Below are 24174 nucleotides of genomic sequence, written 5' to 3' on the forward strand. Positions count from 1 at the left end.
GCTCTGATTCTACTCTGACTGAATCTGCTCTGACTGACTCTACTCTGACTGATCCATTTCTGACTGACTCTGCTCTGACTGACTCTTCTCAGACTTACTCTGCTTTGTCTGAATTTGCTCTAACTGACTCTTCTTTGTCTGAATCTGCTCTGACTGAATCTGCTCTAACTGAATCTGCTCTGACTGATTCTGCTCTGATCGAATCTGCTCTGACTGATTCTGCTCTGACTGACTCTACTCTGACTGATTCTGCTCTGACTGACTCTGTTCTAACTGACTCTGCTCTGACTGACTCTACTCTGACTGACTCCGCTCTGTGTGACTCTGCTCTGACTGAATCTGCTATGGGTGACCCTGCTCTGACTGCCTCTGCTCTGAGTTACTCGGCTCTGACTGAATCTACTCTGACTGTCTCTGCTCTGACTGACTTTCATCGGACTGACTCTGCTTCTGACTGACTCTGCTGTGACTGACTCTGCTCTGACAGAATCTGCTCTGACTGACTCTTCTCTAACTGAATCTGCTCTGTGTGACTCTGCTCTGACTGACTCTGATCTGACTGACCCAGTTCTGACTGACTCTTCTCAGAGTTACTCTGCTTTGTCTGAATCTGCTCTGACTGACTCTGCTTTGTCTGAATCTGCTCTGACTGAATCTGCTCTGACTAATTCTACTCGTGACTGATTTTGCTCTGCCTGACTCTGTTCTGACTGCCTCTGCTCTGATTCTACTCTGACTGAATCTGCTCTGACTGAATCTGCTCTGACGGACTCTGCTTTGTCTGAATCTGCTCTGACTGACTCTGCTCTGACTGACTCTCCTCTGACTACCTCTGCTGTGACTGACTCTGTTCTGACTGACTCTGCTCTGACTGAATCTGCTCTGTGTGAATCTGCTCTGACTGACTCTGATCTGACTGACCCAGTTCTGACTGACTCTGCACTGACTGACTTTTCTCTGAGTTACTCTGCTTTGTCTGAATCTGCTCTGTGTGAATCTGCTCTGACTGACTCTGATCTGACTGACCCAGTTCTGACTGACTCTGCTCTGACTGACTCTTCTCTGAGTTACTCTGCTTTGTCTGAATCTGCTCTGACTGAATCTGCTCTAACTGACTCTACTCTGACTGAATCTCCTCTGGGTGACTCTGCTCTGACTGAATCTGCTCTGGGTGATTCTGTTCTGACTGCCTCTGCTCTGACTGCTCTACTCTGACTGAATTTGCTCTGTGTGGCTCTGCTCTGACTGACTCTGATCTGACTCTGATCTGACTGACCCAGTTCTGACTGACTCTGCTCTGACTGACTCTTCTCTGAGTTACTCTGCTTTGTCTGAATCTGCTCTGCCTGAATCTGCTCTAACTGACTCTACTCTGACTGAATCTGCTCTGGGTGACTCTGCTCTGACTGCCTCTACTCTGACTGATTCTACTCGTGACTGATTTTGCTCTGCCTGACTCTGTTCTGACTGCCTCTGCTCTGATTCTACTCTGACTGAATCTGCTCTGACTGAATCTGCTCTGACTGACTCTCTTCTGACTGACTACTCTGACTGAATCTGCTCTTTGTGACTCTGCTTTGACTGACTCTAATCTGACTGATCCAGTTCTGACAGACTCTGCTCTGACTGACTCTTCTCAGACTTACTCTGCTTTGTCTGAATCTGCTCTCACTGAATCTGCTGTAACTGACTCTACTCTGACTGAATCTGCTCTGGGTGACTCTGCTCTGACTGAATCTGCTCTGGGTGACACTGCTCTGACTGCCTTTGCTATGAGGTCTTCTGCTCCGGCTGACTGTACTCTGACTGAATCTGCTCTGGGTGACTCTGCTCTGACTGCCTCTGCTCTGAGTTACTCGGCTCTGACTGAATCTACTCTGACTGTCTCTGCTCTGACTGACTTTCATCGGACTGACTCTGCTTCTGACTGACTCTGCTCTGACTGACTCTGCTCTGACTGACTCTGCTCTGACAGAATCTGCTCTGAATGACTCTTCTCTAACTGAATCTGCTCTGTGTGACTCTGGTCTCACCGACTCTGATCTGACTGACCCAGTTCTGACTGACTCTTCTCAGAGTTACTCTGCTTTGTCTGAATCTGCTCTGACTGACTCTGCTTTGTCTGAATCTGCTCTGACAGAATCTGCTCTAACTGACTGTGCTCTAACTGAATCTGCTCTGACTGATTCTGCTCTGACTGATTCTGCTCGTGTCTGATTTTGCTCTGACTGACTCTGTTCTGATTCTACTCTGACTGAATCTGCTCTGACTGAATCTGCTCTGACTGACTCTGCTCTGACTGACTCTACTCTGACTGAATCCGCTCTTTGTGACTCTGCTTTGACTGACTCTGATCTGACTGATCCAGTTCTGACAGACTCTGCTCTGACTGACTCTTCTCAGACTTACTCTGCTTTGTCTGAATTTGCTCTGACTGACTCTGCTTTGTCTGAATCTGCTCTGACTGAATCTGCTCTAACTGAATCTGCTCTGACTGATTCTGCTCTGACTGACTCTGTTCTAGCTGACTCTGCTCTGACTGACTCTACTCTGACTGACTCCGCTCTGTGTTACTCTGCTCTGACTGAATCTGCTATGGGTGACCCTGCTCTGACTGCCTCTGCTCTGAGTTACTCGGCTCTGACTGAATCTACTCTGACTGTCTCTGCTCTGACTGACTTTCATCGGACTGACTCTGCTTCTGAATGACTCTGCTCTGATTGACTCTGCTCTGACAGAATCTGCTCTGACTGACTCTTCTCTAACTGAATCTGCTCTGTGTGACTCTGGTCTGACTGACTCTGATCTGACTGACCCAGTTCTGACTGACTCTTCTCAGAGTTACTCTGCTTTGTCTGAATCTGCTCTGACTGACTCTGCTTTGTCTGAATCTGCTCTGACAGAATCTGCTCTAACTGACTCTGCTCTAACTGAATCTGCTCTGACTGAGTCTGCTCTGACTGATTATGCTCGTGACTGATTCTGCTCTGACTGACTCTGTTCTGACTGACTCTGCTCTGATTCTACTCTGACTGAATCTGCTCTGACTGAATCTGCTCTGACTGACTCTACTCTGACTGAATCTGCTCTTTGTGACTCTGCTTTGACTGACTCCGATCTGACTGATCCAGTTCTGACAGACTCTGCTCTGAGTGACTCTTCTCAGACTTACTCTGCTTTGTCTGAATTTGCTCTGACTGACTCTGCTTTGTCTGAATCTGCTCTGACTGAATCTGCTCTAACTGAAAATGCTCCTACTGATTCTGCTCTGACTGACTCTGTTCTAACTGACTCTGCTCTGACTGACTCTACTCTGACTGACACCGCTCTGTGTGACTCTGCTCTGACTGAATCTGCTATGGGTGATCCTGCTCTGACTGCCTCTGCTCTGAGTTACTCGGCTCTGTCTGAATCTACTCTGACTGTCTCTGCTCTGAGTGACTTTCATCGGACTGAGTCTATTCAGACTGACTCTGCACTGACTGACTCTGCACTGACTGACTCTGCTCTGACAGAATCTGCTCTGACTGACTCTTCTCTAACTGAATCTGCTCTGTGTGACTCTGCTCTGACTGACTCTGATCTGACTGACCCAGTTCTGACTGACTCTTCTCAGACTTACTCTGCTTTGTCTGAATCTGCTCTGACTGACTCTGCTTTGTCTGAACCTGCTCTGACTGAATCTGCTCTAACTGAATCTGCTCTGACTGATTCTGCTCTGACTGACTCTGTTCTGACTGAATCTGCTCTGTATGACTCTGCTCTGACTGACTCTGATCTGACTGACCCAGTTCTGACTGACTCTGCTCTGACTGACACTGCTCAATGTGACTCTGCTCTCAATGACTCGGCTGTGACTGAATCTGCTCTGACTGACTCTGACTGAATCTGCTCTGTGTGACTCTGATTTGACTGACCCACTTCTGACTGACTCTTCTCAGAGTTACTCGGCTTTGTCTGAATCTGCTCTGACTGACTCTGCTTTGTCTGAATCTGCTCTGACTGAATCTGCTCTAACTGACTCTACTCTGACTGAATCTGCTCTGAAAGACTGTATTCAGACTGACTCTGTTTCTGACTGACTGTGCTATGGCTGACTTTGCACTGACTGAATCAGCTCTGACTGAATCTGCTCTGACTGACTCCTTTCTGACTGACTCTGCTCTGACTGACTCTACTCTGACTGAATCGGCTCTGTGACTCTGCTTTTTGACTGACTCTGATCTGACTGATCCAGTTCTGACTGACTCTGCTCTGACTGACTCTTCTCAGACTTACTCTGCTTTGTCTGAATCTGCTCTGACGGACTCTGCTTTGTCTGAATCTGCTCTGACTGAATCTGCTCTAACTGAATCTGCTCTGACTGATTCTGCTCTGACTGACTCTGTTCTGACTGACTCTGCTCTGACTGACTCTACTCTGTCTGAATCTGCTCTGTGTAACTCTGCTCTGACTGACTCTGATCTGACTGACCCACTTCTGACTGACTCTGCTCTGACTGACTCTTCTCTGAGTTACTCTGCTTTGTCTGAATCTGCTCTGACTGACTCTGCTTTGTCTGAATCTGCTCTGACTGTATCTGCTCTAACGGAATCTGCTCTGACTGATTCTGCTCTGACTGACTCTGTTCTGACTGACTCTGCTCTGACTGACTCTACTCTGACTGAATCTGCTCTGTGTGGCTCTGCTCTGACTGACTCTGAATTGACTCTGGTCTGACTGACCCAGTTTTGACTGACTCTTCTCTGAGTTACTCTACTTTGTCTGAATCTGCTCTGACTGACTCTGCTTGTCTGAATCTGCTCTGACTGAATCTGCTCCAACTGACTCTGCTCTAACTAAATCTGATCTGACTGATTCTGCTCTGACTGATTCTGCTCGTGACTGATTCTGCTCTGTCTGACTCTGTTCTGACTGACTCTGCTCTGATTCTACGATGACTGAATCTGCTCTGACTGAATCCGCTCTGACTGACTCTGCTCTGACTGACCCTACTCTGATGAATCTGCTCTGTGTGACTCTGCTTTGACTGACTCTGATCTGACTGATCCATTTCTGACTGACTCTGCTCTGACAGACTCTTCTCAGACTTACTCTGCTTTGTCTGAATTAGCTCTGACTGACTGTGCTTTGTCTGAATCTGCTCTGACTGACTCTGCTTTGTCTGAATATGCTCTGAAAGACTCTATTCAGACTGACTGTGTTTCTGACTGACTGTGCTCTTACTGACTTTGCACTGACTGAATCAGCTCTGACTGAACCTGCTCCGACTGTCTCCTTTCTGACTGACTCTGCTCTGACTGACTCTACTCTGACTGAATCGGCTCTGTGACTCTGCTTTGACTGACTCTGATCTGACTGATCCAGTTCTGATTGACTCTGCTCTGACTGACACTTCTCAGACTTACTCTGCTTTGTCTGAATCTGCTCTGACGGACTCTGCTTTGTCTGAATCTGCTCTGACTGAATCTGCTCTAACTGAATCACCTCTTACTGATTCTGCTCTGACTGACTCTACTCGGACTGAATCTGCTCTGGGTGACTCTGCTCTGACTGAATCTGCTCTGTGTGACTCTGCCCTGCTGCCTCTGCTCTGACTGCTCTACACTGACTGAATCTGCTCTGTGTGGCTCTGCTCTGACTGACTCTGATCTGACTTTGATCTGACCGACCCAGTTCTGACTGACTCTACTCTGACTGACTCTTCTCTGAGTACTCTACTTTGTCTGAATCTGCTCTGACTGAATCTGCTCTAATTGACTCTGCTCTGACTGAATCTCCTCAGACCGACTCTGCTCTGACAGACTCTGCTCTGACTGACTCTCCTCTGACTGCTTCTACTGTGACTGACTCTGTTCTGACTGACTCTTATCTGACTGACTCTGCTCTGACTGAATATGCTCTGTGTGAATCTGCTCTGACTGCCTCTGATCTGACTGACCCAGTTCTGACTGACTCTGCTCTGACTGACTCTTCTCTGAGTTACTCTGCTTTTTCTGAATCTGCTCTGACTGAATCTGCTCTAAGTGACTCTACTCTGACTGAATCTGCTCTGGGTGACTCTACTCTGACTGACTTTGATCGGACTGACTCTGCTTCTGACAGACTCTGCTCTGACTGACTCTGCTCTGACTGACTCTGCTCTGACAGAATCTGCTCTGACTGACTCTTCTCTAACTGAATCTGCTCTGTTTGACTCTGGTCTGACTGACTCTGATCTGACTGACCCAGTTCTGACTGACTCTTCTCAGAGTTACTCTGCTTTGTCTGAATCTGCTCTGACTGACTCTGCTTTGTCTGAATCTGCTCTGACAGAATCTGCTCTAACTGACTCTGCTCTAACTGAATCTGCTCTGACTGATTCTGCTCTGACTGATTGTACTCGTGACTGATTTTGCTCTGCCTGACTCTGTTCTGACTGACTCTGCTCTGATTCTACACTGACAGAATCTGCTCTGACTGAATCTGCTCTGACTGACTCTGCTCTGACTGAGTCTACTCTGACTGAATCTGCTCTGTGTGACTCTGCTTTGACTGACTCTGATCTGACTGATCCAGTTCTGACAGACTCTGCTCTGAGTGACTCTTCTCCGACTCACTCTGCTTTGTCTGAATTTGCTCTGACGGACTCTGCTTTGTCTGAATCTGCTCTGACTGAATCTGCTCTAACTGAATCTGCTCTGACTGATTCTGCTCTGACTGACTCTGTTCTAACTGACTCTGCTCTGACTGACTCTACTCTGACTGACTCCGCTCTGTGTGACTCTGCTCTGACTGAATCTTCTATGGGTGACCCTGCTCTGACTGCCTCTGCACTGAGTTACTCGGCTCTGGCTGAATCTACTCGACTGTCTCTGCTCTGAGTGACTTTCATCGGACAGAGTCTATTCAGACTGACTCTGCTTCTGACTGACTCTGCTCTGACTGACTCTGCTCTGACTGACTCTGCACTGACTGACTCTGCTCTGACAGAATCTGCTCTGACTGACTCTTCTCTAACTGAATCTGCTCTGTGTGACTCTGCTCTGACTGACTCTGATCTGACAGACCCAGTTCTGACTGACTCTTCTCAGAGTTACTCTGCTTTGTCTGAATCTGCTCTGACTGACTCTCCTTTGTCTGAATCTGCTCTGACTGAATCTGCTCTAACAGAATCTGATCTGACTGATTCTGCTCTGTCTGATTCTGCTCGTGACTGATTCTGCTCTGACTGACTCGGTTCTGACTGACTCTGCTCTGATTCTACTCTGACTGACTCTGCTCTGACTGACTCTACTCTGACTGAATCTGCTCTGTGTGACTCTGCTTTGACTGACTCTGATCTGACTGATCCATTTCTGACTGACTCTGCTCTGACTGACTCTTCTCAGACTTACGCTGCTTTGTCTGAATTTGCTCTGACTGACTCTGCTTTGACTGAATCTGCTCTGACTGAATCTGCTCTAACTGAATCTGCTCTGACTGATTCTGCTCTGACTGACTCTGTTCTGACTGAATCTGCTCTGTGTGACTCTGCTCTGACTGACTCTGATCTGACTGACCCAGTTCTGACTGACTCTGCTCTGACTGACACTGCTCAATATGACTCTGCTCTCAATGACTCGGCTCTGACTGAATCTGTTCTGACTGACTCTGACTGAATCTGCTCTGTGTGACTCTGATCTGACTGACCCACTTCTGACTGACTTTTCTCAGAGTTACTCTGCTTTGTCTGAATCTGCTCTGACTGACTCTGCTTTGTCTGAATCTGCTCTGACTGTATCTGCTCTAACTGAATCTGCTCTGACTGATTCTGCTCTGACTGACTCTGCTCTAACTGACTCTGCTCTGACTGACTCTTCTCTGAGTTACTCTGCTTTGTCTGAATCTGCTCTGACTGACTCTGCTTTGTCTGAATCTGCTCTGACTGTATCTGCTCTAACGGAATCTACTCTGACTGATTCTGCTCTGACTGACTCTACTCTGACTGAAGCTGCTCTGTGTGACTCTGCTTTGACTGACTCTGATCTGACTGATCCGGTTCTGACGGACTCTGCTCTGACTGACTCTTCTCAGACTTACTCTGCTTTGTCTGAATTTGCTCTGACTAACTCTGCTTTGTCTGAATCTGCTCTGACTGACTCTGCTTTGTCTGAAACTGCTCTGACTGAATCTGCTGTAACTGAATCTGCCTTGACCGATTCTGCTCTGACTGACTCTGTTCTGACTGACTCTGCTCTGACTGAGTCCACTCTGACTGAATCTGCTCTGTGTGACTCTGCTCTGACTGACTCTGATCTGACTTTGATCTGACCGACCCAGTTCTGACTGACTCTACCCTGACTGACTCTTCTCTGAGTACTCTACTTTGTCTGAATCTGCTCTGACTGACTCTGCTTGTCTGAATCTGCTCTGACTGAATCTGCTCTAATTGACTCTGCTCTGACTGAATCTCCTCAGACCGACTCTGCTCTGACTGACTCTGCTCTGACTGACTCTCCTCTGACTGCTTCTGCTGTGGCTGACGCTGTTCTGACTGACTCTTATCTGACTGACTCTTATCTGACTGACTCTGCTCTGACTGAATATGCTCTGTGTGAATCTGCTCTGACTGCCTCTGATCTGACTGACCCAGTTCTGACTGACTCTGCTCTGACTGACTCTTCTCTGAGTTACTCTGCTTTTTCTGAATCTGCTCTGACTGAATCTGCTCTAAGTGACTCTACTCTGACTGAATCTGCTCTGGGTGACTCTACTCTGACTGAATCTGCTCTGGGTGACTCTGCTGTGACTGCCTCTCCTCTGACTGCTCTACTCTGACTGCATCTGCTCTGTGTGACACACTCTGACTGTCTTTGCTATGAGGTCTTCTGCTCCGGCTGACTCTACTCTGACAGAATCTGCTCTGGGTGACCCTGCTCTTACTGCCTCTGCTCTGAGTTACTCGGCTCTGACTGAATCTACTCTGACTGTCTCTGCTCTGACAGACTTTGATCGGACTGACTCTGCTTCTGACAGACTCTGCTCTGACTGACTCTGCTCTGACTGACTCTGCTCTGACAGAATCTGCTCTGTTTGTCTCTGGTCTGACTGACTCTGATCTGACTGACCCACTTCTGACTGACTCTTCTCAGAGTTACTCTGCTTTGTCTGAATCTGCTCTGACTGACTCTGCTTTGTCTGAATCTGCTCTGACAGAATCTGCTCTAACTGACTCTGCTCTAACTGAATCTGCTCTGACTGATTCTGCTCTGACTGATTCTACTCGTGACTGATTTTGCTCTGCCTGACTCTGTTCTGACTGACTCTGCTCTGATTCTACACTGACAGAATCTGCTCTGACTGAATCTGCTCTGACTGACTCTGCTCTGACAGAGTCTACTCTGACTGAATCTGCTCTGTGTGACTCTGCTTTGACTGACTCTGATCTGACTGATCCAGTTCTGACAGACTCTGCTCTGAGTGACTCTTCTCAGACTCACTCTGCTTTGTCTGAATTTGCTCTGACGGACTCTGCTTTGTCTGAATCTGCTCTGACTGAATCTGCTCTAACTGAATCTGCTCTGACTGATTCTGCTCTGACTGACTCTGTTCTAACTGACTCTGCTCTGACTGACTCTACTCTGACTGACTCCGCTCTGTGTGACTCTGCTCTGACTGAATCTTCTATGGGTTTCCCTGCTCTGACTGCCTCTGCTCTGAGTTACTCGGCTCTGGCTGAATCTACTCGACTGTCTCTGCTCTGAGTGACTTTCATCGGACAGAGTCTATTCAGACTGACTCTGCTTCTGACTGACTCTGCTCTGACTGACTCTGCACTGACTGACTCTGCTCTGACAGAATCTGCTCTGACTGACTCTTCTCTAACTGAATCTGCTCTGTGTGACTCTGCTCTGACTGACTCTGATCTGACAGACCCAGTTCTGACTGACTCTTCTCAGAGTTACTCTGCTTTGTCTGAATCTGCTCTGACTGACTCTCCTTTGTCTGAATCTGCTCTGACTGAATCTGCTCTAACTGAATCTGATCTGACTGATTCTGCTCTGTCTGATTCTGCTCGTGACTGATTCTGCTCTGACTGACTCGGTTCTGACTGACTCTGCTCTGATTCTACTCTGACTGACTCTGCTCTGACTGACTCTACTCTGACTGAATCTGCTCTGTGTGACTCTGCTTTGACTGACTCTGATCTGACTGATCCATTTCTGACTGACTCTGCTCTGACTGACTCTTCTCAGACTTACGCTGCTTTGTCTGAATTTGCTCTGACTGACTCTGCTTTGACTGAATCTGCTCTGACTGAATCTGCTCTAACTGAATCTGCTCTGACTGATTCTGCTCTGACTGACTCTGTTCTGACTGAATCTGCTCTGTGTGACTCTACTCTGACTGACTCTGATCTGACTGACCCAGTTCTGACTGACTCTGCTCTGACTGACACTGCTCAATATGACTCTGCTCTCAATGACTCGGCTCTGACAGAATCTGTTCTGACTGACTCTGACTGAATCTGCTCTGTGTGACTCTGATCTGACTGACCCACTTCTGACTGACTTTTCTCAGAGTTACTCTGCTTTGTCTGAATCTGCTCTGACTGACTCTGCTTTGTCTGAATCTGCTCTGACTGTATCTGCTCTAACTGAATCTGCTCTGACTGATTCTGCTCTGACTGATTCTGCTCTGACTGACTCTGCTCTAACTGACTCTGCTCTGACTGACTCTTCTCTGAGTTACTCTGCTTTGTCTGAATCTGCTCTGACTGACTCTGCTTTGTCTGAATCTGCTCTGACTGATTCTGCTCTGACTGACTCTACTCTGACTGAAGCTGCTCTGTGTGACTCTGCTTTGACTGACTCTGATGTGACTGATCCGGTTCTGACGAACTCTGCTCTGACTGACTCTTCTCAGACTTAATCTGCTTTGTCTGAATTTGCTCTGACTAACTCTGCTTTGTCTGAATCTGCTCTGACTGACTCTGCTTTGTCTGAAACTGCTCTGACTGAATCTGCTGTAACTGAATCTGCCTTGACCGATTCTGCTCTGACTGACTCTGTTCTGACTGACTCTGCTCTGACTGACTCTACTCTGACTGAATCTGCTCTGTGTGACTCTGCTCTGACTGACTCTGCTTTGTCTGAATCTGCTCTGACAGAATCTGCTCTAACTGACTCTGCTCTAACTGAATCTGCTCTGACTGATTCTACTCGTGACTGATTCTGCTCTGCCTGACTCTATTCTGACTGACTCTGCTCTGATTCTACTCTGACTGAATCTGCTCTGACTGACTCTGCTCTGACTGACTCTACTCTGACTGAATCTGCTCTGTGTGACTCTGCTTTGACTGACTCTGATCTCACTGATCCAGTTCTGACAGACTCTGCTCTGACTGACTCTTCTCAGACTTACTCTGCTTTGTCTGAATTTGCTCTGACTGACTCTGCTTTGTCTGAATCTGCTCTGACTGAATCTGCTCTAACTGACTCTACTCTGACTGAATCTGCTCTGGGTGACTCTGCTCTTACTGAATCTGCTCTGGGTGACTCTGCTCTGACTGCCTCTGCTCTGACTGCTCTACTCTGACTGAATCTGCTCTGTGTGGCTCTGCACTGACTGACTCTGATCTGACTCTGATCTGACTGACCCAGTTTTGACTGACTCTACTCTGACTGACTCTTCTCTGAGTTACTCCACTTTGCCTGAATCTGCTTTGACTGACTCTGCTTGTCTGAATCTGCTCTGACTGAATCTGCTCTAATTGACTCTACTCTGACTGAATCTCCTCAGACTGAGTCTGCTCTGACTGACTCTGCTCTGACTGACTCTCCTCTGACTGCCTCTGCTGTGACTGACTCTGTTCTGACTGACTCTTATCTGACTGACTCTGCTCTGACTGAATCTGCTCTGTGTGAATCTGCTCTGGCTGACTCTGATCTGGCTGACCCAGTTCTGACTGACTCTCCTCTGACTGACTCTTCTCTGAGTTACTCTGCTTTGTCTGAATCTGCGCTGACTGACTCTGCTTTGTCTGAATCTGCTCTGACTGAATCTGCTCTAACTGACACTACTCTGACTGAATCTGCTCTGGGTGTCTCTGCTCTGACTGAATCTGCTCTGGGTGACTCTGCTCTGACTGCCTCTGCTCTGACTGTTCTTCTCTGACTGAATCTGCTCTGTGTGGCTCTGCTCTGACTGACTCTGATCTGACTCTTATCTGACTGACCCAGTTCTGACTGACTCTGCTCTGACTGACTCTTCTCTGAGTTACTCTGCTTTGTCTGAATCTGCTCTGACTGAATCTGCTCTAAGTGACTCTACTCTGACTGAATCTGCTCTGGGTGACTCTGCTCTGACTGAATCTGCTCTGGGTGACTCTGCTCTGACTGCCTCTCCTCTGACTGCTCTACTCTGACTGCATCTGCTCTGTGTGACACTGCTCTGACTGTCTTTGCTATGAGGTCTTCTGCTCCGGCTGACTCTACTCTGACTGAATCTGCTCTGGGTGACCCTGCTCTGACTGCCTCTGCTCTGAGTTACTCGGCTCTGACAGAATCTACTCTGACTGTCTCTGCTCTGACTGACTTTCATCGGACTGACTCTGCTTCTGACTGTCTCTGCTCTGACTGACTCTGCTCTGACTGACTCTGCTCTGACAGAATCTGCTCTGACTGACTCTTCTCTAACTGAATCTGCTCTGTGTGACTCTGGTCTGACTGACTCTGATCTGACTGACCCAGTTCTGACTGACTCTTCTCAGAGTTACCCTGCTTTGTCTGAATCTGATCTGACTGACTCTGCTTTGTCTGAATCTGCTCTGACAGAATCTGCTCTAACTGACTCTGCTCTAACTGAATCTGCTCTGACTGATTCTGCTCTGACTGATTCTACTCGTGACTGATTTTGCTCTGCCTGACTCTGTTCTGACTGACTCTGCTCTGATTCTACTCTGACTGAATCTGCTCTGACTGAATCTGCTCTGACTGACTTTGCTCTGACTGACTCTACTCTGACTGAAGCTGCTCTGTGTGGCTCTGCTCTGACTGACTCTGAATTGACTCTGGTCTGACTGACCCAGTTTTGACTGACTCTTCTCTGAGTTACTCTACTTTGTCTGAATCTGCTCTGACTGACTCTGCTTGTCTGAATCTGCTCTGACTGAATCTGCTCCAACTGACTCTGCTCTAACTAAATCTGATCTGACTGATTCTGCTCTGACTGATTCTGCTCGTGACTGATTCTGCTCTGTCTGACTCTGTTCTGACTGACTCTGCTCTGATTCTACGATGACTGAATCTGCTCTGACTGAATCCGCTCTGACTGACTCTGCTCTGACTGACCCTACTCTGATGAATCTGCTCTGTGTGACTCTGCTTTGACTGACTCTGATCTGACTGATCCATTTCTGACTGACTCTGCTCTGACAGACTCTTCTCAGACTTACTCTGCTTTGTCTGAATTAGCTCTGACTGACTGTGCTTTGTCTGAATCTGCTCTGACTGACTCTGCTTTGTCTGAATATGCTCTGAAAGACTCTATTCAGACTGACTGTGTTTCTGACTGACTGTGCTCTTACTGACTTTGCACTGACTGAATCAGCTCTGACTGAACCTGCTCCGACTGTCTCCTTTCTGACTGACTCTGCTCTGACTGACTCTACTCTGACTGAATCGGCTCTGTGACTCTGCTTTGACTGACTCTGATCTGACTGATCCAGTTCTGATTGACTCTGCTCTGACTGACACTTCTCAGACTTACTCTGCTTTGTCTGAATCTGCTCTGACGGACTCTGCTTTGTCTGAATCTGCTCTGACTGAATCTGCTCTAACTGAATCACCTCTTACTGATTCTGCTCTGACTGACTCTACTCGGACTGAATCTGCTCTGGGTGACTCTGCTCTGACTGAATCTGCTCTGTGTGACTCTGCCCTGCTGCCTCTGCTCTGACTGCTCTACACTGACTGAATCTGCTCTGTGTGGCTCTGCTCTGACTGACTCTGATCTGACTTTGATCTGACCGACCCAGTTCTGACTGACTCTACTCTGACTGACTCTTCTCTGAGTACTCTACTTTGTCTGAATCTGCTCTGACTGAATCTGCTCTAATTGACTCTGCTCTGACTGAATCTCCTCAGACCGACTCTGCTCTGACAGACTCTGCTCTGACTGACTCTCCTCTGACTGCTTCTACTGTGACTGACTCTGTTCTGACTGACTCTTATCTGACTGACTCTGCTCTGACTGAATATGCTCTGTGTGAATCTGCTCTGACTGCCTCTGATCTGACTGACCCAGTTCTGACTGACTCTGCTCTGACTGACTCTTCTCTGAGTTACTCTGCTTTTTCTGAATCTGCTCTGACTGAATCTGCTCTAAGTGACTCTACTCTGACTGAATCTGCTCTGGGTGACTCTACTCTGACTGACTTTGATCGGACTGACTCTGCTTCTGACAGACTCTGCTCTGACTGACTCTGCTCTGACTGACTCTGCTCTGACAGAATCTGCTCTGACTGACTCTTCTCTAACTGAATCTGCTCTGTTTGACTCTGGTCTGACTGACTCTGATCTGACTGACCCAGTTCTGACTGACTCTTCTCAGAGTTACTCTGCTTTGTCTGAATCTGCTCTGACTGACTCTGCTTTGTCTGAATCTGCTCTGACAGAATCTGCTCTAACTGACTCTGCTCTAACTGAATCTGCTCTGACTGATTCTGCTCTGACTGATTGTACTCGTGACTGATTTTGCTCTGCCTGACTCTGTTCTGACTGACTCTGCTCTGATTCTACACTGACAGAATCTGCTCTGACTGAATCTGCTCTGACTGACTCTGCTCTGACTGAGTCTACTCTGACTGAATCTGCTCTGTGTGACTCTGCTTTGACTGACTCTGATCTGACTGATCCAGTTCTGACAGACTCTGCTCTGAGTGACTCTTCTCCGACTCACTCTGCTTTGTCTGAATTTGCTCTGACGGACTCTGCTTTGTCTGAATCTGCTCTGACTGAATCTGCTCTAACTGAATCTGCTCTGACTGATTCTGCTCTGACTGACTCTGTTCTAACTGACTCTGCTCTGACTGACTCTACTCTGACTGACTCCGCTCTGTGTGACTCTGCTCTGACTGAATCTTCTATGGGTGACCCTGCTCTGACTGCCTCTGCACTGAGTTACTCGGCTCTGGCTGAATCTACTCGACTGTCTCTGCTCTGAGTGACTTTCATCGGACAGAGTCTATTCAGACTGACTCTGCTTCTGACTGACTCTGCTCTGACTGACTCTGCTCTGACTGACTCTGCACTGACTGACTCTGCTCTGACAGAATCTGCTCTGACTGACTCTTCTCTAACTGAATCTGCTCTGTGTGACTCTGCTCTGACTGACTCTGATCTGACAGACCCAGTTCTGACTGACTCTTCTCAGAGTTACTCTGCTTTGTCTGAATCTGCTCTGACTGACTCTCCTTTGTCTGAATCTGCTCTGACTGAATCTGCTCTAACAGAATCTGATCTGACTGATTCTGCTCTGTCTGATTCTGCTCGTGACTGATTCTGCTCTGACTGACTCGGTTCTGACTGACTCTGCTCTGATTCTACTCTGACTGACTCTGCTCTGACTGACTCTACTCTGACTGAATCTGCTCTGTGTGACTCTGCTTTGACTGACTCTGATCTGACTGATCCATTTCTGACTGACTCTGCTCTGACTGACTCTTCTCAGACTTACGCTGCTTTGTCTGAATTTGCTCTGACTGACTCTGCTTTGACTGAATCTGCTCTGACTGAATCTGCTCTAACTGAATCTGCTCTGACTGATTCTGCTCTGACTGACTCTGTTCTGACTGAATCTGCTCTGTGTGACTCTGCTCTGACTGACTCTGATCTGACTGACCCAGTTCTGACTGACTCTGCTCTGACTGACACTGCTCAATATGACTCTGCTCTCAATGACTCGGCTCTGACTGAATCTGTTCTGACTGACTCTGACTGAATCTGCTCTGTGTGACTCTGATCTGACTGACCCACTTCTGACTGACTTTTCTCAGAGTTACTCTGCTTTGTCTGAATCTGCTCTGACTGACTCTGCTTTGTCTGAATCTGCTCTGACTGTATCTGCTCTAACTGAATCTGCTCTGACTGATTCTGCTCTGACTGACTCTGCTCTAACTGACTCTGCTCTGACTGACTCTTCTCTGAGTTACTCTGCTTTGTCTGAATCTGCTCTGACTGAATCTGCTCTAAGTGACTCTACTCTGACTGAATCTGCTCTGGGTGACTCTACTCTGACTGACTTTGATCGGACTGACTCTGCTTCTGACAGACTCTGCTCTGACTGACTCTGCTCTGACTGACTCTGCTCTGACAGAATCTGCTCTGACTGACTCTTCTCTAACTGAATCTGCTCTGTTTGACTCTGGTCTGACTGACTCTGATCTGACTGACCCAGTTCTGACTGACTCTTCTCAGAGTTACTCTGCTTTGTCTGAATCTGCTCTGACTGACTCTGCTTTGTCTGAATCTGCTCTGACAGAATCTGCTCTAACTGACTCTGCTCTAACTGAATCTGCTCTGACTGATTCTGCTCTGACTGATTGTACTCGTGACTGATTTTGCTCTGCCTGACTCTGTTCTGACTGACTCTGCTCTGATTCTACACTGACAGAATCTGCTCTGACTGAATCTGCTCTGACTGACTCTGCTCTGACTGAGTCTACTCTGACTGAATCTGCTCTGTGTGACTCTGCTTTGACTGACTCTGATCTGACTGATCCAGTTCTGACAGACTCTGCTCTGAGTGACTCTTCTCCGACTCACTCTGCTTTGTCTGAATTTGCTCTGACGGACTCTGCTTTGTCTGAATCTGCTCTGACTGAATCTGCTCTAACTGAATCTGCTCTGACTGATTCTGCTCTGACTGACTCTGTTCTAACTGACTCTGCTCTGACTGACTCTACTCTGACTGACTCCGCTCTGTGTGACTCTGCTCTGACTGAATCTTCTATGGGTGACCCTGCTCTGACTGCCTCTGCACTGAGTTACTCGGCTCTGGCTGAATCTACTCGACTGTCTCTGCTCTGAGTGACTTTCATCGGACAGAGTCTATTCAGACTGACTCTGCTTCTGACTGACTCTGCTCTGACTGACTCTGCTCTGACTGACTCTGCACTGACTGACTCTGCTCTGACAGAATCTGCTCTGACTGACTCTTCTCTAACTGAATCTGCTCTGTGTGACTCTGCTCTGACTGACTCTGATCTGACAGACCCAGTTCTGACTGACTCTTCTCAGAGTTACTCTGCTTTGTCTGAATCTGCTCTGACTGACTCTCCTTTGTCTGAATCTGCTCTGACTGAATCTGCTCTAACAGAATCTGATCTGACTGATTCTGCTCTGTCTGATTCTGCTCGTGACTGATTCTGCTCTGACTGACTCGGTTCTGACTGACTCTGCTCTGATTCTACTCTGACTGACTCTGCTCTGACTGACTCTACTCTGACTGAATCTGCTCTGTGTGACTCTGCTTTGACTGACTCTGATCTGACTGATCCATTTCTGACTGACTCTGCTCTGACTGACTCTTCTCAGACTTACGCTGCTTTGTCTGAATTTGCTCTGACTGACTCTGCTTTGACTGAATCTGCTCTGACTGAATCTGCTCTAACTGAATCTGCTCTGACTGATTCTGCTCTGACTGACTCTGTTCTGACTGAATCTGCTCTGTGTGACTCTGCTCTGACTGACTCTGATCTGACTGACCCAGTTCTGACTGACTCTGCTCTGACTGACACTGCTCAATATGACTCTGCTCTCAATGACTCGGCTCTGACTGAATCTGTTCTGACTGACTCTGACTGAATCTGCTCTGTGTGACTCTGATCTGACTGACCCACTTCTGACTGACTTTTCTCAGAGTTACTCTGCTTTGTCTGAATCTGCTCTGACTGACTCTGCTTTGTCTGAATCTGCTCTGACTGTATCTGCTCTAACTGAATCTGCTCTGACTGATTCTGCTCTGACTGACTCTGCTCTAACTGACTCTGCTCTGACTGACTCTTCTCTGAGTTACTCTGCTTTGTCTGAATCTGCTCTGACTGACTCTGCTTTGTCTGAATCTGCTCTGACTGTATCTGCTCTAACGGAATCTACTCTGACTGATTCTGCTCTGACTGACTCTACTCTGACTGAAGCTGCTCTGTGTGACTCTGCTTTGACTGACTCTGATCTGACTGATCCGGTTCTGACGGACTCTGCTCTGACTGACTCTTCTCAGACTTACTCTGCTTTGTCTGAATTTGCTCTGACTAACTCTGCTTTGTCTGAATCTGCTCTGACTGACTCTGCTTTGTCTGAAACTGCTCTGACTGAATCTGCTGTAACTGAATCTGCCTTGACCGATTCTGCTCTGACTGACTCTGTTCTGACTGACTCTGCTCTGACTGAGTCCACTCTGACTGAATCTGCTCTGTGTGACTCTGCTCTGACTGACTCTGATCTGACTTTGATCTGACCGACCCAGTTCTGACTGACTCTACCCTGACTGACTCTTCTCTGAGTACTCTACTTTGTCTGAATCTGCTCTGACTGACTCTGCTTGTCTGAATCTGCTCTGACTGAATCTGCTCTAATTGACTCTGCTCTGACTGAATCTCCTCAGACCGACTCTGCTCTGACTGACTCTGCTCTGACTGACTCTCCTCTGACTGCTTCTGCTGTGGCTGACGCTGTTCTGACTGACTCTTATCTGACTGACTCTTATCTGACTGACTCTGCTCTGACTGAATATGCTCTGTGTGAATCTGCTCTGACTGCCTCTGATCTGACTGACCCAGTTCTGACTGACTCTGCTCTGACTGACTCTTCTCTGAGTTACTCTGCTTTTTCTGAATCTGCTCTGACTGAATCTGCTCTAAGTGACTCTACTCTGACTGAATCTGCTCTGGGTGACTCTACTCTGACTGAATCTGCTCTGGGTGACTCTGCTGTGACTGCCTCTCCTCTGACTGCTCTACTCTGACTGCATCTGCTCTGTGTGACACACTCTGACTGTCTTTGCTATGAGGTCTTCTGCTCCGGCTGACTCTACTCTGACAGAATCTGCTCTGGGTGACCCTGCTCTTACTGCCTCTGCTCTGAGTTACTCGGCTCTGACTGAATCTACTCTGACTGTCTCTGCTCTGACAGACTTTGATCGGACTGACTCTGCTTCTGACAGACTCTGCTCTGACTGACTCTGCTCTGACTGACTCTGCTCTGACAGAATCTGCTCTGTTTGTCTCTGGTCTGACTGACTCTGATCTGACTGACCCACTTCTGACTGACTCTTCTCAGAGTTACTCTGCTTTGTCTGAATCTGCTCTGACTGACTCTGCTTTGTCTGAATCTGCTCTGACAGAATCTGCTCTAACTGACTCTGCTCTAACTGAATCTGCTCTGACTGATTCTGCTCTGACTGATTCTACTCGTGACTGATTTTGCTCTGCCTGACTCTGTTCTGACTGACTCTGCTCTGATTCTACACTGACAGAATCTGCTCTGACTGAATCTGCTCTGACTGACTCTGCTCTGACAGAGTCTACTCTGACTGAATCTGCTCTGTGTGACTCTGCTTTGACTGACTCTGATCTGACTGATCCAGTTCTGACAGACTCTGCTCTGAGTGACTCTTCTCAGACTCACTCTGCTTTGTCTGAATTTGCTCTGACGGACTCTGCTTTGTCTGAATCTGCTCTGACTGAATCTGCTCTAACTGAATCTGCTCTGACTGATTCTGCTCTGACTGACTCTGTTCTAACTGACTCTGCTCTGACTGACTCTACTCTGACTGACTCCGCTCTGTGTGACTCTGCTCTGACTGAATCTTCTATGGGTTTCCCTGCTCTGACTGCCTCTGCTCTGAGTTACTCGGCTCTGGCTGAATCTACTCGACTGTCTCTGCTCTGAGTGACTTTCATCGGACAGAGTCTATTCAGACTGACTCTGCTTCTGACTGACTCTGCTCTGACTGACTCTGCACTGACTGACTCTGCTCTGACAGAATCTGCTCTGACTGACTCTTCTCTAACTGAATCTGCTCTGTGTGACTCTGCTCTGACTGACTCTGATCTGACAGACCCAGTTCTGACTGACTCTTCTCAGAGTTACTCTGCTTTGTCTGAATCTGCTCTGACTGACTCTCCTTTGTCTGAATCTGCTCTGACTGAATCTGCTCTAACTGAATCTGATCTGACTGATTCTGCTCTGTCTGATTCTGCTCGTGACTGATTCTGCTCTGACTGACTCGGTTCTGACTGACTCTGCTCTGATTCTACTCTGACTGACTCTGCTCTGACTGACTCTACTCTGACTGAATCTGCTCTGTGTGACTCTGCTTTGACTGACTCTGATCTGACTGATCCATTTCTGACTGACTCTGCTCTGACTGACTCTTCTCAGACTTACGCTGCTTTGTCTGAATTTGCTCTGACTGACTCTGCTTTGACTGAATCTGCTCTGACTGAATCTGCTCTAACTGAATCTGCTCTGACTGATTCTGCTCTGACTGACTCTGTTCTGACTGAATCTGCTCTGTGTGACTCTACTCTGACTGACTCTGATCTGACTGACCCAGTTCTGACTGACTCTGCTCTGACTGACACTGCTCAATATGACTCTGCTCTCAATGACTCGGCTCTGACAGAATCTGTTCTGACTGACTCTGACTGAATCTGCTCTGTGTGACTCTGATCTGACTGACCCACTTCTGACTGACTTTTCTCAGAGTTACTCTGCTTTGTCTGAATCTGCTCTGACTGACTCTGCTTTGTCTGAATCTGCTCTGACTGTATCTGCTCTAACTGAATCTGCTCTGACTGATTCTGCTCTGACTGATTCTGCTCTGACTGACTCTGCTCTAACTGACTCTGCTCTGACTGACTCTTCTCTGAGTTACTCTGCTTTGTCTGAATCTGCTCTGACTGACTCTGCTTTGTCTGAATCTGCTCTGACTGATTCTGCTCTGACTGACTCTACTCTGACTGAAGCTGCTCTGTGTGACTCTGCTTTGACTGACTCTGATGTGACTGATCCGGTTCTGACGAACTCTGCTCTGACTGACTCTTCTCAGACTTAATCTGCTTTGTCTGAATTTGCTCTGACTAACTCTGCTTTGTCTGAATCTGCTCTGACTGACTCTGCTTTGTCTGAAACTGCTCTGACTGAATCTGCTGTAACTGAATCTGCCTTGACCGATTCTGCTCTGACTGACTCTGTTCTGACTGACTCTGCTCTGACTGACTCTACTCTGACTGAATCTGCTCTGTGTGACTCTGCTCTGACTGACTCTGCTTTGTCTGAATCTGCTCTGACAGAATCTGCTCTAACTGACTCTGCTCTAACTGAATCTGCTCTGACTGATTCTACTCGTGACTGATTCTGCTCTGCCTGACTCTATTCTGACTGACTCTGCTCTGATTCTACTCTGACTGAATCTGCTCTGACTGACTCTGCTCTGACTGACTCTACTCTGACTGAATCTGCTCTGTGTGACTCTGCTTTGACTGACTCTGATCTCACTGATCCAGTTCTGACAGACTCTGCTCTGACTGACTCTTCTCAGACTTACTCTGCTTTGTCTGAATTTGCTCTGACTGACTCTGCTTTGTCTGAATCTGCTCTGACTGAATCTGCTCTAACTGACTCTACTCTGACTGAATCTGCTCTGGGTGACTCTGCTCTTACTGAATCTGCTCTGGGTGACTCTGCTCTGACTGCCTCTGCTCTGACTGCTCTACTCTGACTGAATCTGCTCTGTGTGGCTCTGCACTGACTGACTCTGATCTGACTCTGATCTGACTGACCCAGTTTTGACTGACTCTACTCTGACTGACTCTTCTCTGAGTTACTCCACTTTGCCTGAATCTGCTTTGACTGACTCTGCTTGTCTGAATCTGCTCTGACTGAATCTGCTCTAATTGACTCTACTCTGACTGAATCTCCTCAGACTGAGTCTGCTCTGACTGACTCTGCTCTGACTGACTCTCCTCTGACTGCCTCTGCTGTGACTGACTCTGTTCTGACTGACTCTTATCTGACTGACTCTGCTCTGACTGAATCTGCTCTGTGTGAATCTGCTCTGGCTGACTCTGATCTGGCTGACCCAGTTCTGACTGACTCTCCTCTGACTGACTCTTCTCTGAGTTACTCTGCTTTGTCTGAATCTGCGCTGACTGACTCTGCTTTGTCTGAATCTGCTCTGACTGAATCTGCTCTAACTGACACTACTCTGACTGAATCTGCTCTGGGTGTCTCTGCTCTGACTGAATCTGCTCTGGGTGACTCTGCTCTGACTGCCTCTGCTCTGACTGTTCTTCTCTGACTGAATCTGCTCTGTGTGGCTCTGCTCTGACTGACTCTGATCTGACTCTTATCTGACTGACCCAGTTCTGACTGACTCTGCTCTGACTGACTCTTCTCTGAGTTACTCTGCTTTGTCTGAATCTGCTCTGACTGAATCTGCTCTAAGTGACTCTACTCTGACTGAATCTGCTCTGGGTGACTCTGCTCTGACTGAATCTGCTCTGGGTGACTCTGCTCTGACTGCCTCTCCTCTGACTGCTCTACTCTGACTGCATCTGCTCTGTGTGACACTGCTCTGACTGTCTTTGCTATGAGGTCTTCTGCTCCGGCTGACTCTACTCTGACTGAATCTGCTCTGGGTGACCCTGCTCTGACTGCCTCTGCTCTGAGTTACTCGGCTCTGACTGAATCTACTCTGACTGTCTCTGCTCTGACTGACTTTCATCGGACTGACTCTGCTTCTGACTGTCTCTGCTCTGACTGACTCTGCTCTGACTGACTCTGCTCTGACAGAATCTGCTCTGACTGACTCTTCTCTAACTGAATCTGCTCTGTGTGACTCTGGTCTGACTGACTCTGATCTGACTGACCCAGTTCTGACTGACTCTTCTCAGAGTTACCCTGCTTTGTCTGAATCTGATCTGACTGACTCTGCTTTGTCTGAATCTGCTCTGACAGAATCTGCTCTAACTGACTCTGCTCTAACTGAATCTGCTCTGACTGATTCTGCTCTGACTGATTCTACTCGTGACTGATTTTGCTCTGCCTGACTCTGTTCTGACTGACTCTGCTCTGATTCTACTCTGACTGAATCTGCTCTGACTGAATCTGCTCTGACTGACTTTGCTCTGACTGACTCTACTCTGACTGAAGCTGCTCTGTGTCACTCTGCTTTGACTGACTCTGATCTGACTGATCCGGTTCTGACGGACTCTGCTCTGACTGACTCTTCTCAGACTTACTCTGCTTTGTCTGAATTTGCTCTGACTGACTCTGCTTTGTCTGAATCTGCTCTGACTGAATCTGCTCTAACTGACTCTACTCTGACTGAATCTGCTCTGGGTGACTCTGCTCTGACTGAATCTGCTCTGGGTGACTCTGCTCTGACTGCCTCTGCTCTGACTGCTCTACTCTGACTGAATCTGCTCTGTGTGACACTGCTCTGACTGCCTTTGCTATGAGGTCTTCTGCTCCGGCTGACTCTACTCTGACTGAATCTGCTCTGGGTGACTCTGCTCTGACTGCCTCTGCTCTGAGTTACTCGGCTCTGACTGAATCTACTCTGACTGTCTCTGCTCTGACTGACTTTCATCGGACTGACTCTGCTTCTGACTGACTCTGCTCTGACTGACTCTGCTCTGACAGAATCTGCTCTGACTGACTCTTCTCTAACTGAATCTGCTCTGTGTGACTCTGGTCTGACTGACTCTGATCTGACTGATCCAGTTCTGACAGACTCTGCTCTGAGTGACTCTTCTCAGACTCACTCTGCTTTGTCTGAATTTGCTCTGACGGACTCTGCTTTGGCTGAATCTGCTCTGACTGAATCTGCTCTAACTGAATCTGCTCTGACTGATTCTGCTCTGACTGACTCTGTTCTAACTGACTCTGCTCTGACTGACTCTACTCTGACTGAATCTGCTCTGTGTGACTCTGCTTTGACTGACTCTGATCTCACTGATCCAGTTCTGACAGACTCTGCTCTGACTGACTCTTCTCAGACTTACTCTACTTTGTCTGAATTTGCTCTGACTGACTCTGCTTTGTCTGAATCTGCTCTGACAGAATCTGCTCTAACTGACTCTACTCTGACTGAATCTGGTCTGGGTGACTCTGCTCTGACTGAATCTGCTCTGGGTGACTCTGC

This window comes from Mobula birostris, chromosome 9, assembly GCF_030028105.1.
Source record: "Mobula birostris isolate sMobBir1 chromosome 9, sMobBir1.hap1, whole genome shotgun sequence".
In the NCBI taxonomy this organism is placed as follows: Eukaryota; Metazoa; Chordata; class Chondrichthyes; order Myliobatiformes; family Myliobatidae; genus Mobula; species Mobula birostris.